The sequence below is a fragment of the Babylonia areolata genome, chromosome 1 (assembly GCF_041734735.1).
Source record: "Babylonia areolata isolate BAREFJ2019XMU chromosome 1, ASM4173473v1, whole genome shotgun sequence".
Classification (NCBI taxonomy): domain Eukaryota; kingdom Metazoa; phylum Mollusca; class Gastropoda; order Neogastropoda; family Buccinidae; genus Babylonia; species Babylonia areolata.
Window position 1 is genome coordinate 75,166,718 of NC_134876.1, and position 5,000 is coordinate 75,171,717.

General features: G+C 46.5%; 1 protein-coding gene across 1 annotated transcript in view; it reads left to right on the forward strand.

The window, feature by feature from the left end:
• The window catches only part of LOC143287603 (uncharacterized), a 26,106-nt gene that overhangs the window by 332 nt on the left and 20,774 nt on the right, over positions 1 to 5,000 (forward strand). The gene's annotated exons all lie outside the window — the stretch shown is intronic.

Here is a 5,000-nt window from a genome sequence, read left to right on the forward strand (position 1 = left end):
TATTATCTGAGATTTCGATACAGTTTTGCGTAATTAATGACTGTTCTTGTTTTCATGTTGCACAAATGGAATACGTACAATGTAACCTAAACTGTTTGAAAACCCAGCAGTATATCATCTTCAATCTTCTTCTTCTTCTGTTAAACGGTATTCCGTTAGGGTAACCTCTACAACAGATTCATAAATGATAGTAAATTTAACACTGTTTCCTTGAAAAATATAATGTACAAAAAGCTTTTATTTCATTCTTGATGAATGAAGGAAGGCGTTTCAAAATTCAGAATGACTGCGTGCGTGCGTGCATGCGCGCGCGCTCGTGTGTGTGTGTTTCTCCGCCCCGTCCCCCTCTGTAAAAAAACAACTTTGGGACAAGACCGGAATCATCTAAAAAATTCGCGAGTCTCTTGCTACAATTTTTTATGTAGCATGGCACACAAGCCACTGCGATCAAAAAGTAGTTGTAGGCCTACGTGAAGGTTATTATATTAGTCCGCTGTCACTCTGGGTGAGTTGTAGGGCGCAGTTCAGTCACTGTAAATCCATACCCCTTCGCTAATGGCACGGATTAAACCACTAATCAAGTCTGCAAACACACAAGGGCAGTATTTACTTTAAGTCTTGGCTCCTTGGCGATTGATCTAAATGACGTTTAACCTCGCGGAACAGAGAGAGAGAGAGAGGGGTGGGGAGGGGGGGTGGGCGGGGGACGGGGCGAGAGGGGGAGATAGAGAAAGAGAGAGAGAGAGAGAGTTGTGTGTGTGTGTTTGCACCTCTTCCTTACAGGCAGTCACGCTGGAATAAATCGTCCGTATGGATCCGTATCATTCTCTCTGTCTCTGTCTGTCTGTCTGTCTCTGTCTCTCCATCTCCCTTTATTTTTGTGGGGGGAAACAGGAAATACTGTTGATTTATGTCGACATATTTGCTATCAAAAGTATTATTGTAGCATATTTTCCTATCGTGTAATATCGTTTTCGCCTTACAGGATTTGTACCTTGAATCTGATTTTCTAAAAGCAAGCTAATTCTTATGCTTGTTATGCTTATCCCCTCAAATATAAAGAGTTGTGTCTCTTCCTTCTCCTTCCCTCTCCCTTCCTCTTCCTCCCCCTTTTCCCATTCCCCTTCCACCCCCCTCCCACGTCCCCCCCCCACATACACACTCTTCTGCTTAAATAACACGTGTGACTGTTGCTTGCAGTTGGTAATGCAGTCACGTAACACAGCTATCGACCTACCCCGTACTGTTCTGGTCTGTTACTGATGTCTGCAGTAACACCGCTGCATCAAGAAGGATACACATGCATAGAGCAGCCACCTGTGTCGTCAACGGCGCTGTTGATTATACAGATGATGGTCCCATTAATGATTTACTCACTCGTATTGACTTTGGAAAATGATCAAGACAGCATTAGAATAAAAGGCTTCGTCCAAAAGTCAGTTGTATGTGTTTATCACTTTTTGTCTGAGCAAACGTTGATATGTTTTTATGCTACTTCAAGGTTTACTTGTTTTCGGATATAATGCGTTGGATGCTGAAGTTTTTTCTGTGCTGAAAGATAATTGACAGCTGCTGAAGTGAACCACTGGCACCGAGGGATTTCTTCGGTGAGTCCCTTTTCCTCTTTTTGTGCGCCCTCATGTCACGGTGGCCAGTGGCGAGTTCCCTGAACAGCACAATCTTGGGCAGGCCGTGGGCTGGGTATGGGAGGAGGTCCTCCGTCTTGGAAACATGCCCAGCCCAGTGCATAATTTTGGGTCTTCAACAGCATGGCCTCGATGCTAGTGACCCCAGTAGTTCGAGGACTTCGGCGACGGTGGCAAAGGCATGACCAGCCCAACGCATTTGGGTCTCCAATAGCATGGCCTCGATGCTAGTGACCTCCGTAGTTCGAGGACTTCGGCGTCGGTGAAAGTCCTTCCATCTGATGTTGATGTTGGTGTTGAGGCAGCGTTGATGGATACGTTCAAGAAGTCGCAGATGATGACGATAAGTGACCCATGACTCGAAGCCGTAGATGAGGATGGTCAGATCAGTGGCTCTGTACACACTGAACTGTGTGTCTTTCTTGAGATGTTTCTTATACCAGACTGCCAAAAGCGCTGTTTGCTTTTGCAAGTCTGATGTTTGATAATTTGTCGATTTGAGCGTCTGACGATAATAGTGCACCCTAGGTAGCTGAACTGGTGGACTGTCTTCAGTTCTGTCCCGCAGATGGTGATGTGAGTAGGATGGTAATCATCTTGAGGTGCAGGCTGATGGAGAACTTCCGTCTTTTTCAGGCCGACTTCCGGTCCGAAGAGCTCAGAAGCCTCTGCAAAGCAGGATGCTATACGCTGTCGGGTTGTCACTGTTGCGCAACGAGGACAGCAGCATCAGCAAAGAGAAGCTCGCGAATGAGTTGCTCCAGTATCTTGGTTTGGGCGTGTAGGCGCCTCAGGTTGAACAGTTCTGTATGAATTATCATTGATTATTTGTTGTAGTAATTGGATTTTTTTGGGTGGGTGGGTGGCGGGGTGGGGATTCTTGAAACGCCTTGATGCAGAATGTATGCCACGTGTGCAAATCTGAATCTTCACAATGATGTAGCTGACAACATGATCACTGATTGGAGACTTGGATCCTGGAACCAGAGAACCGATTGTACAAACGCGTCAGCTGTATGCTTCTGTCCTTGCGTGGTGGGAACTTCGAAGTTTTATTGGAGTCCATCGAACGGGCATCGTAACGGGTCGGGAATCGAACGAAACTGTTCACTGATGTTGAACTGGGAACGTCCAGTTGGTGGAAACCTGATCGTATGAAAAACAACAGCTAACAGCAACCAGCAACAACAATAAAACTTGTGGGGGCAGAAGGAAGATGTTGGGAAGTGGAAGGGTAAGGCCGGTGGTGTGTGTGTGTGTGTGTGTGTGTGTGTGTGTGTGTGTGTGTGTCTCTCTCTCTCTCTGTGTCTGTGTGTGTCGGGGGAACGGAAGTGGGTGGGTGAGCACTCCAGACCATTATTATTCCAGTGACACCACCACTACTACAGTGGGGGGGGCCTCTGGAGCTAAGGACTCGGATCGTTCCTCTCAGTCCAGAGCGGTGTGTATAGTAGTGCTTCAGTGCCCGGAGACAAAAGACGTATTATCTGACTTCAGGCTTTAGGTGTCAGGTGTAATGTTTCTGTCCGCGGCGTTTTTTGCTCTGCCGCTGTGGTTAGGGGTGTAGGCGTGGAAGAGGGAGGGCGGGACCGGAATACAGGGGAAGGGGAATGGGGTAGGGAGAGGTGTAAATCTATTGAGCTGTAGTTATATCATCTTGACAGCCCATTTTCTATATAGAACAAAGGAACCAAAAAGTTAAGACGGATCGTTTACTTCAAAAGGTGTTGTTATGAGATCATAGAAATGCAGGGTAGAGTATCAGGTTTAAACACGAAAGGGTTTGGTGTTGTGAAAGCCACATCGTTGCGGTGCGAGATATGAAGATCACACGCTTATGCTCGTTGTAGTGTGTGTGTGTGTGTGTGTGTGTGTGTGTGTGTGTGTGTGTGTTTCAGAGAGAGAGAAAGAGTGTGTGTGTGTATGTATGTACGTACATATATGTATGTATACCATGATCCGGTGGTGGGCTGACTGCTAGTTTAGTCTGGGGGGTGTGGGGGCGACGCCTGGATTATAGCGACGCGCTTTTCTCGGTGTGAGCAGCCCGAATCCCATGCAGAGAAATCTTGTGTGGTTGAACAATACAATACAATACAATACAATACAATGCAACGAACTGATACTATATTTTATGCGATAATACACGGTGCAATACAATACAGCCAAATATAATGCAGTACAATACAGTGCAGTACAATACAACACAATGTAATACACCGGCTACAATACACAGTCCCCTTCCCCTGGCCTCATATCCATGTAACCCCTGTCCTCTCCTATATAATATTATCCTCATACCCAAACAATCTGTTTCCACTTGTCACTGTTTGTTCCATTTCTATGTGCGTGGCCCAGTGCAATTATTTTTCCACATGTGGGTGTGAACTAAGCAGAACTGTCAGCACTCAGATGGAGTTTAGTATAAGCCAGGGGAGTTCTCTCTGTGTGTGTGTGTGTGTGTGTGTGTGTGTGTCTGTCTGTCTGTCTCTGTCTGTCTGTCTCTCTCTTTTTCTGTCTGTGCTTATCTGTCTTTGTCTTTGATTGTCTGTCTTCGTCTGTCTGTCTCTCTTTCTGTCTGTCTCTTTCTCTCTCTTTCTGTCTTTGATTGTCTGTCTATGTCTCTTTCTCTCTCTCTCTCTCTCCCTCTCTCTCTCTCTCTCCCCAACCTCTCCTATGGAGGATTGTATTTGTTGCCACTCCACTTTGAGCAGACTGGTGATGAGAATACCTTACTCCCCCCCCCCCCCCCCCGCGTACCTCCCCTCCCAACCCCATCCTCTCCTCTCCCCCGTCTCCTTCCATCTCTCATGTGGATTAGCTTTCTCACCAAGTTGACAGGGTTTGTCACGATTTGAGTTTTGTGCGTCCCCCCCCCCCCTCTTTTTTTTCTTTTCTCCTATTCTGGCTTAAGTAAATACCGTGTGCCGTGTAAAATACACACATGTATGCAAGTGTTGAATTATAAACCGTCAGCTGTTTACACTTATTCTGACTTGGGTAAATACACAGTCCGTGTAAGATATATATTGGCAAGTGCATAAGTCTCAGTAGGCATGTACACACACACTCATATACACACGCAAACCACATATCCCCCCCCCCCGCCCCGCTCCTCCCCCACACACCATTTGATATCACTCTCAGTGAAAACAACACAGACGCACGCGCGCGCGCACGCACGCACGCACGCACGCACGCACACACACACACACACACACACACACACACACACACACACACACACACACACACACACACACACCTGTAGTTTAAAAAAAAAAGAAAGAAAATTCTTTAGAGAGTGACAGCGAGAGACAGACAGACAGAGATAATGGAAATGAAGCTCCACAA